The sequence below is a fragment of the Nelumbo nucifera genome, chromosome 4 (genome assembly GCF_055504915.1).
Source record: "Nelumbo nucifera cultivar China Antique chromosome 4, China Antique-T2T, whole genome shotgun sequence".
Taxonomy (NCBI): domain Eukaryota; kingdom Viridiplantae; phylum Streptophyta; class Magnoliopsida; order Proteales; family Nelumbonaceae; genus Nelumbo; species Nelumbo nucifera.
The window spans coordinates 60,615,092-60,625,657 of NC_142652.1; the positions used below are offsets into that span (position 1 = coordinate 60,615,092).

Genomic DNA, 10,566 nt, shown 5'->3' on the forward strand with positions numbered 1-10,566 from the left:
ATTGGGTTGCCCCCCAATAAGCACTTGTTTTCTGTCTGAAGCTCGACCTTCCAGTAGGATCAACAATCGTCTAGGTATACAGTGGATGGAGTAGGCAATGTTCCACCCACTATATATGGTTTAAGGTGCTGACCATTGACCTTAAATGTGCCTTGTGTCGGGTGAATTACCTCTACGGCTCCATGAGGGAAAATTTGTGAAATGGTGAAGTGTCCAGACTATCCCGATTTCAGCTTGCTCGAGAACAACCGGAGATGTGAATTATACAATAACACTTGCTGGCCCACATGAAAATCGTGCCGCAACAAGTTCTTATCATGCCATCGTTTAGTTCTCTCCTTGTAGATATTGGCATTCTCATAGGCTGCACGTCTGAATTCACCATCTCATTCAGCTGCAGTTGTCTCTTTGCTTGTGGCCTGTAAATCAAAATTTAATAACTTCAGTGCCCAATATGCCTTATGTTCCAGTTCAACAGGAAAATGACATGCCTTTCCAAAGACTAACCTATATGGGGACATGTCGATGGGTGTTTTATATGCAGTCCTAAATGCCCACAATGCATCATCTAGCTTGATTGCCCAGTCCTTCCTAGAATAGTCTACCGTCTTCTCCAATATTCTTTTGAGTTCCCTATTATCTAATTCGACTTGGCCACTGGTTTGAGGGTGATATGCGGTTGCTAATTTATGCGTAACACCATATTTCTGCATCAGCCGCTCAAATTGGGTGTTGTAGAAATGAGTTCCCTTATCACTAATTATAGCTCGAGGTGTGCCGAATCGGGTGAATAGCTTTTTAAGGAAGTGTACTACCCTCCTAGAGCCATTTGTGGGTAAAGGCATGGCTTCCACCCATTTGGACACATAATCGACAGAAACTAGGATGTACTTATTACCAAAAGAATTCGGGAAGGGTCCCATGAAGTCTATACCCCATACATCAAAAATTTCACAAATTAAAATATTGGTGAGGGGCATTTCATTCTGTCGGGAGATATTACCTGTTCTCTGGCACTGGTCACATGCGGACACATACCTATGAGCATCCTTGAACAAGATTGGCCAATAGAAACCTGATTACAAAACCTTGGCTCCTAAGTGGCCTCCCGCTTCCCTATCGTGGCATACCGGAGCACCGACTCTATGTCCTCCTCGAGGACACACCTCCTTATGATCTGATCTGCACATAGTTTGTACAAAAAGGGATCCTCCCACAAATAGTGTTTCACATCAGAGAAGAAATTCTTCCCCTGCTGATATGAAAGATTAGGAGGGATAACATGTCCAGCAAGATAATTTGCAAAATCAGCATACCAAGGTGATGCATCTACCTGAATGGAGTAGAGCTACTCGTCCGAGAACTCATCTCGGATGGTGCTGATTGTCTTCCCTTCTGAATCTACATTCTCCAACCGGGAAAGATGATCAGCAGCTAGTTTCTCGGTACCCTTCTTGTCATGAATCTCAACATCAAACTCTTGCAACAATAGGATCCACCTAATTGGCCTTGGTTTTGCATCCTTCTTTGTGAGTAGGTGTCTTAATGTCGAGTGATCTGTATACACAATGACCTTGGACTCAGTCAGATATGAATGAAACTTATCAAAAGCAAAGATTACCGCTAGTAGTGAATTTTCTATTGTGGTGTAATTTTGTTGAGCTTCATTCAAGGTTCTGCTAGCATAATAGATCGACTGAAAGTGTTTGTTCATTCTTTGCCCTAGAATAGCTCCCACTGTTGAATCATTTGCATCACACATCAGCTCAAAAGGAAGTGCCCAATCCGGTGCTATAATGATTGGGGCATTGATCAACTTGTCCTTCAGGATGTTGAACACTTGTACGCATTCGTTTGTGAACTCGAAGGGCACATCTTTCTGAAGCAAATTGGACAACAGCTTAGCTTTCTTGGAGAAATCCAGTCAACCCATTGTAAAATGTTTGAACTTGCAGCCATATAGGAAGTCCATGATGAGAGACCTTCCTCAATAACTCCTTGTAACGCTCCCATGATTCATACAGTGATTCCTCGTCCTGCTGAAAGAAGGTGGTGATATCATTTCTCATTTTTGCTGTCTTGGATGGAGGAAAATACTTGGATAGGAAGCGGCTAGCCATTTCATCCCATGTTGCTATCGATCTAGCCGGTAAAGAGTTCAGCCAAGTCTTGGCTTTGTCCTTCAGTGAGAATGGGAACAATCTGAGCCTCACCGCATCATCACTAACCCCATTGTGCTTGAATGTATCACAAATTTCCAAAAAGTTGGCGATGTGAGTGTTCGGATCTTCATGAGCCAAGCCGCATAACTGAACCGTATTCTGTATCATTTGAATGATGGCTGGTTTGATCTCAAAGTTGTTGGTAGCTATTGCTGGTCTTACAATGCTTGAGGCAGCCCCGGTGAGGGTTGGTTTGGCATAATCCATCATGGTCCTTGGTTCAGCCATCTCTTCAATTTCAGCTCTCACTTGCTTAGAAGCTCTAAGGCGGCGACAGAGAGTTCTTTCAATCTTGGAATCGAAGGTGATGCTCTCCGTTTCACTTTTGTGTGTCATAAACTGTAGAAGTCAAAGTCATAAAGAGGCTAATATACACATATCAGAAACATAATGTACAAAATTAAAATCAGATTAACAATGAAAATTGGTTCCTAATATTGTTGTGATAAATCCCTGGCAACGGCGCCAAAACTGGATGCGTATTGCTTACACAAGCAAGTGCACTAGCCGATCAAGTAATACAATGATGAGTAGAGTATCGTTCCCACGAGGATTGATCCAATAACTACTAGCAATAAGTCAGTCATTTGTTATCTGATAAACTGAAATACTAAACAAATCAAAGTCCTAATTCCAAATTAGCAAGCTATCCTAATCAGTTTCGGATCAAACCACCTTCATGCAATGAGAAGAAAAGATGTATGTGAACACTAGCAGATTCGGTTCAGCAATTAAATCATTAGGTTATTCAACTGATGTGGAATTCAGCCAAGGTTTTGTGAAACCCTAATGGCATGAGCAGCCTCTCTCGAGCACAGCTCACTCTATCTATGGGTGACAATTCTTATATCTCTATCAAGAATTTAATCCCCATAGAGCCTTAAGAACAAGGAATTCAAAGGACATCAATTCAGGTATGAATGAACACCAACCAAACCATACAAATTATCTCTAAGATGTATTAGATTCGTTTTCTTGATCAGCTGATCTGATTACCTAAATTCTTTCTCAAGCAATCCAAGAACTAAGAACAATTCGGCCAAGATTATTCTAGCAATTAAAACCCTAATCAAGAAACACGAAGAATGAATCCAATCAATCGAATAACCTAAGAGAATTAATTACAGATCTAAATCATCATTAAACATCGTTCGAATACTAGCAAGAAAGAGAGATTCATTGACAAAATTCCATGAAACCCTAGCTGAATTTCGGTTACCAATTGCGCAAAACCAAAGAAGAAGACAACCTAGAGTTTTTGCTTCAATCTTCGATCTCCTTGATGTGATTATCCTCCAATTTGCATTCAGCAACCTCCTTCTTTCTCTAGTTCTTCTCTTCTTTCTTCTCTAGCGCCTCTCTTCTCCAATTTGCCTTTAGGGGTTCAAACCCTTTTCTCCCCTTTTTCTTTCCCTTTTATACTCTTCTCTTCAACCCTCTCTCTTCTAAAAGTTAACCGCCTTTGGGAACCTCCCCTAGGGCTGCGAATTCGACTACAATTGAGCCTCCCATTTTGGTGGGCTGAAATGCTTCCCTTGGAGGGTTTCGGCTGGGCTCTCTCCTTGGAGTCCCCAATAGAGTTTTGCATTGGGCTTTGCTTCTTTATGGGTCGAATGTGCTCTCCTTTTGACTCTCAGTTGGGTCTTTCTTCTAGATGGGTCGAATTGCTTCCCTATTCACCCTCTAAGCATGTCTTTATGCTATCTTCCCCCTAAGTTGTTCCACACTCTCGATTTCCTGAAATCATTCTCAATTAGGGAAAGAAATCATGAAAATCATCATCGAAACCTCGTATAAAACAATAGAAATGATGTGTAGCCTGTGCACACATCTGATGTCATATGCTTAAAATCTGAATTTGAAAAAATGTACTATATCTTGAACATAAAAGAAAAAGCGGTATATTATAAGATTATTCATGCATATATTAACAAAACTAGTGGTTTCTCCTTTCTATATTGTAGTGGGGGAACAAGAAAAGCATACTTATGGAAGACATTGATTGTCAAACTCAAATCTAATCGTAAAATTGCCCTAGTAGTTGCAACATCTAGAATAGCCTCTTTACTACAACCAGGAGGAAGGACTATAAATTCAAGGTTTAAAATTCCAATTGAACTTCATGATACTTCAATTTGTTCCATAAGTCATTGTTTTGGTCTTGCTGAACTGTTACAAGTTACAAATTTAATCATTTGGGATGAAGCTCCTATGGTTCATCGATATCTTTTGAGGCCATAGATAGAACACTTAAAGATTTAGCGAAGACAATAGATCCAAGTGCATCTAATAAACTTTTTGGAAGTAAAACAGTGGTCTTGGGTGGGGATTTTAGACAAATATTACTAGTAATTTTAAAAAGTCGCCATCAAGATACAGTTTCTGCGTCATTACAAAGATCCCAGTATATGATCACAATGCAAACTAATAGACCTTTAAGTAAACATGAGAATACTACAAGATAACCAACAAATAAATATAGGCAATGATACTGTTTCATTTGCAAGTTGGGTCCACAATATTGGTAATGGTAACATACCCAAAATTTCAGTCACAAAATCTAAAGAAAATTATTGGATTTCAATAACAAAAGATGTATTATTGAATGACAATAGCCTAGGAATTCAACAATTAGTTGAAGAGACACTCCCAAACATAGAAATAATGTTCCAACATGAACAATATCTTTGTGAATGAGCAATATTGGCACCAAGAAATGATGAGGTGGATGATATCAATTCATATATACTTTCACTTTTGCTAGGAGATATTCAAACATATTTAAGTGCAGATACACTTGGTAACATTGAACAACTATCAAGTAATCAATTAAATTTATATCCACTTGAGTATTTAAATTCATTGAACTTTCCTACCTTACCACTCCATTCTCTGAAGTTAAAGATTGGTGTACCAATAATGTTGTTATGAAAATTGAACCAATTAAATTGAAGAAAAATCATTATAGGAAACTGGATAAGAGAAACAACTTACATTCCTAGGATCATAAAGTCACCATCTGGAGTTTGTCTACCATTTCAAATTAAGAAGAGACAATTTCCTATAAAATTTCCTTCGCCATGACAATCAACAAAAGTCAATGACAAACTTTAAAAAATGTTGAGATATATTTAAAATCTGTAATCTTTATACATGGGCAATTATATGTAGCTATTTTAACATTTCTTCAAAAGATGGGTTAAAAGTTTTAATTGTTAACAAAAATACACTCCCATCAAACCATACAAAAATGTTGTTTATAAAGAAGTACTTAGTAAAATCTATAACAAGTAAAGTAAGTTCTACTCTTGATTTCTATTTAAAATGTATACTTTAAAAACATTACATCAAATTTTACTAACCTTGAGATTCAGGATAAAAAGGGCTCTGAAAATGTAGTAGCTGATCATCTGTCCAGAATCCGGATTTAGAAAAGTGAACCTGTGCGTGACTACTCTTTTCCAGATGAACACCTGTTGGAGGTCTCCCATAGCACACCTCTGTGGTTTGCTCATATTGTCAACTATTTAGTAGTGGGTAAAATTCCTGAGGGGTGGTCCAAGAATGAGAACGACAGATTCTTCTCACAGCTCAAATACTATTTTTGGTAAGACCCTAAGCTATTCCGTCTCTGTTCAGATCAAGTAATCCGAAGATGCATCCCTGATTCTAAACACCAAAGTATCCTTAATTTTTATCACAGTCTTGCTTGTGGGGGGCATTTTTCGGGGAAGAAAACGGTGGCCAAAGTATTGCAAAGTGGCTTTTACTGGCCAAGTTTATTTAAGGATGCCCATGCTTACAATAAAAATTGCCTAAGATGCCAGGCTGTCAGGAATATGTCCCGTAGGGATATGATGCCACTTAATCCCATTCTAACTGTAGAAATCTTTAATGTTTGGGGTATTGATTTCATGGGACCATTTCCGCCATCATCTGGTTATGAATACATCCTGGTGGCTGTTGATTATGTGACAAAATGGATTGAGGCGGTAGCAACCCGGACCAATGACGACAAAGTTGTAATGAAATTTGTTCAAAAGAACATTTTCTCTAGGTTTGGGTGCCCACAATCAATCATTAGTGACGGGGGGTCACATTTCACTAATGTACAATTCCGTGCTTTGCTTCGCAAATATGGAATCACTCATAAGATAGCAACCCCTTACCATCCCCAAACAAATGGACAAGTGGAAGTTTCCAATTGGGAAATTAAAAGTATTTTGCAAAAATCTGTCAGGCCGGACCAAAAAGATTGGCCTGACAGATTGGATGATGCACTTTGGGCTTATCGAACGACATATAAAACTCCCATTGGAATGTCTACTTATAGGCTAATCTTCGTCAAAGCTTGTCATCTTCCTGTAGAAGGGGTTGGTCAATTACCCAGTTAACAAGGCTAAGGTTTCTTGAGGAGTTCAAGGGTTGTAGAAGGGGAGGATGCCTAGATCTTGTCAGGAGGGTTCCTGCAAGCTGTTCAACCAATCTACAACTACCGCCACTGGATTTGATCAACCATTCTTTTCTTTTCTTGATTTTCTTTTCTGTTGTTTTTATTTCTGCAATCTTTAAGATTTAATTCTTGTTCGTTTCTCTATTTTGCAGATCTAAATTCATTCGGTTCAAGGCTAGGGTGTCTAAGGGGTTCGAGGGTTGTAGAAAGAACATACACCCGGTTCTTGTCAGGAGGGGTTTCTACAAGTTGTCTAGCCGATCTGCAATTACCGCCTCTGGAAGCCCAATTGAATTATACCACCAAAGAGAGAATTGTTACCTATAGTGTTTGCTCTAGAAAAATTTTGCCTGTACCTATTGGGCACCAAAGTGGTTTTCTATTCTGATCACTCGGCCTTAAGCCATTTGTTGTCTAAGAAAGAGGCCAAACCTAGGCTCATCAGATGGATCCTTCTTTTACAAGAATTTGACCTTGAGATTCGAGATAGAAAGGGCTCTGAAAATGTAGTAGCTGATCATCTATCTAGAATCCAAATTGAGAAGAGTGAACCTCTGCATGACTACTCTTTTCCAGATGAACACCACGTGGCAGTCTCCCATAGCACACCTCTGTGGTTTGCTCATATTGTCAACTATTTAGCAATGGGTAAAATTCCAGAGGGGTGGTCTAAGAATGAGAAGGACAGATTCTTCTCATAACTCAAATACTATTTCTGGGAAGACCCTAAGCTATTTTGCCTTTGTTTGGATCAAGTAATCCGAAGATGTGTCCCCAAGTCTGAACACCAAAGTATCCTTAATTTTTGTTACACTTTTGCTTGTGGGGGGCATTTTTCGGGGAAGAAAATGGCAGCCAAAGTATTGCAAAGTGGCTTTTACTGGCCAAGTTTGTTTAAGGATGCCCATGCTTTCAGTAAAAATTGCCTAAGATGCCAAGGCAGTCGGGAATATGTCCCATAGGGATATGGTGCCACTTAATCCCATTCTAACTATAGAAATCTTTTATGTTTGGGGTATTGATTTCTTGGGACCATTTCCCCCATCATCTGGTTACGAATACATCCTAGTGCCTGTTGATTATGTGTCAAAATGGAATGAGGTGATAGCAACCCGAACCAATGACCACAAAATTGTAATGAAATTTGTTCAAAAGAACATTTTCTCTAGGTTTGGGTGCCTGCGAGCAATCATTAGTGATGGGGGGTCACATTTCACTAATGTACAATTCCGCGCTTCGCTCTGCAAATACGGAATCACTCATAAGATAGCAACCCCTTACCATCCCTCAACAAATGGACAAGTGTAAGTTTCCAATCAGGAAATTAAGAGTATTTTGCAAAAATTTGTTAGGCCGAACCGAAAAGATTGGATGATGCACTTTGGGCTTATTGGATGATATATAAAACTCCCATTGGAATGTCTCCTTATCAGCTAGTCTTTGGCAAAGCTTGTCATCTTCCTATAGAAGGGGTTGGTCAATTACCAAGTTAACGAGGCCAAGGTTTCTTGAGGAGTTCAAGGGTTGTAGAAGGGGAGGATGCCCAGATCTTGTCAGGAGGGGTTCCTACAAGCTGTTCAACCAATCTATAACTACTGCCACAGGATCTGATCAACCATTCTTTTCTTTTCTTTATTTTTATTTCTGCAATCTTTTAGATTTAATTCTTGTTCGTTTCTCTGTTTTGCAGATCTGAATTCGTTCAGTTCAAGGCTAAGGTGTATCTAGGGGTTCGAGGGTTGTAGAAAGGACAGACACCCGGTTCTTGTCAGGAGGAGTTTTTGCAAGTTGTCTGGCCGATCTACAGTTGTCGCCACTTGATCCGGATTTTGGATCATTTATTTATTTATTTATTTATTTATTTTATTTTCTTTGTTGATTCCCATACTTTATTAAATTCTAATTTTTATTTATTATCTTGTTTAAATTAAAAACATTTAATTTCATATTTTGCCCGATTGCATTCTTTTGTATTTTCTGCCATTCCCGATTGCATTCTTTTGCCCGGATCTAAGTATATATTAATTTTTCACTTGCTCCCTATGGATATGACCCGTCCTCACCCATTTACTACGTTAGTAGTTGTTTGAAAAATAGTAAAAATTATAGTGTTCCGGAGTGTTTAACGATGCGCTTCCGAACACACCATATCACGAGTTCTCTTCTTAAGGATTATTTCCAACGTAGTTTCGGAAATGTTGGTTTCTAGAGAAGGATGGAGAACATAGAGATCATTCTCAAGTTCTCCATATGCGAGGAATTTGTTTATATTCTAAAGCATGCATCATATAAGCTTATTTAATTGCTAAAATTATCATTGTTAGTTGTCAATGTGTTAGGTGTTCTTTTTATTATTTTAATTGTTCCTTTTGCTTAGTTGTTTGCTTTATTCTTTTAGGTTTAATTGCTGAATTGCATTGTTCATGCATTGTAGTTAGTTGCATTTTGTTGTGTTTATTTTGTCTTTTCGTTAATTCATTTAAGGGCATCTAACCTAAATAAGATAAGGTGGGGATTTCATCACCCTTCCTTGGCCCAAAAATCACCACCATTTACTTGCGGTTTACCCTAAACCCTAATTTAAAATTTGGATAGAAAGATCCTTTAGGGAAGCCTCACACTTGGTTCAAAGGTGTGCTGAATTTTAGGAAAGCTTGTAATTACTTTCCATAACCGGCGGTTGGTGTCTAAGGAAAGAGGTTAAATGCCTACGCCAAAGCGGGTTTTGTGGTTACTTAATTAGGTCCTTGCGAGAGCAAGGGGAGCCTCTCACATCCCCACCTCTTACCTGTTTAACCAAAGGAAGTGGTGTAATTCCAAGTGAACCTAAAAGGATTCACATTGGTTGAACCACTAGTTCAGGAAACTCTAAGCCACAAATAAATTGGAATCATGTGTCTCAAAAACTAGACAAGATCAATGGGATGGTGCCCAAAGACTTGACCAAATCCTTGCATATCGTCAACAACTCCCAACCTTGTCATCCCACTCAAAATGTTCCATCTATTCAAGCCTGGCCCATCATGTAAGTCAATGCTCTGCGGCGGGCCCATGCCAACCAATAATTCCACAGCAAGTACATGCAACTAAAAATTTTCTCCAATCCAATGTTAACCCATCCTTTAATCCATATATTCCTAAGTGGAATAATCAACCCAATTTTGCCTATTGGGCCCAAGCCCAAGAAACCACCCTGCCAGATTTACACTCTCAATGGTCTACAGCCCAGGCTCACTATAAGTATAATGATTACTCTGGGACCCAACCAGTTCAGCCTTATCAAACCGATTCATTTGATGATAGGTTTTGGCATCTCCAACAACTGATCTTAGGTCAGCAATAGTCAATCCTAAAATTAGAGATCCAAGTAATTCAGCTTAGGGAAGCTAACCTGCAATGGGAAAATGATTCAATGCCAAGTCAATCGGTTGTAAACCCTAGAGATGAATCCTTAGGTCTTCCCCAATACCAAGATCCTACAACCTTTAATACCCCAGAATTAGAAAATGCTGAAGATACCTTAGCTTTTCAAAGGGAGGAAAAGTGTGGAGACATGTATGAGTCTGGAAGTCCTTCTGCCTACCCAGAAAAAAATAAAAATTGTTGTATGATAGATGTAGAAAGAAACCCCGGACAAACCAATCTAGTCACAGTAGATGACCCGATGGAGGAAGCTAATGCTTTAATGAAGTCTCCTCACCCATTTCAATCTTGACCCATTGTTGAACCTCTACCAAAACTAAAGGGTGAACCACCTATGCCTTCTGTGGAATCTCCCCCGCAACTGGAACTAAAGCCCTTATCGGACTCCCTTAAGTATGTGGTTTTAGGACCCGACTAAACATTGCCAGTGATCATAGCCGTAGACTTAACTCCTTGACAGGAAGAGAA

At 39.1% G+C, this 10,566-nt stretch overlaps 1 non-coding gene across 1 annotated transcript; it reads left to right on the forward strand.

Annotated features, from left to right (window-relative positions):
• Positions 1-1,965: 1,965 nt before the first annotated feature.
• Positions 1,966-2,072, forward strand: LOC148800585 (small nucleolar RNA R71). Its single transcript, XR_016071022.1, has one exon. It is a non-coding gene; the product is annotated as a small nucleolar RNA R71 (small nucleolar RNA).
• Positions 2,073-10,566: the final 8,494 nt, after the last annotated feature.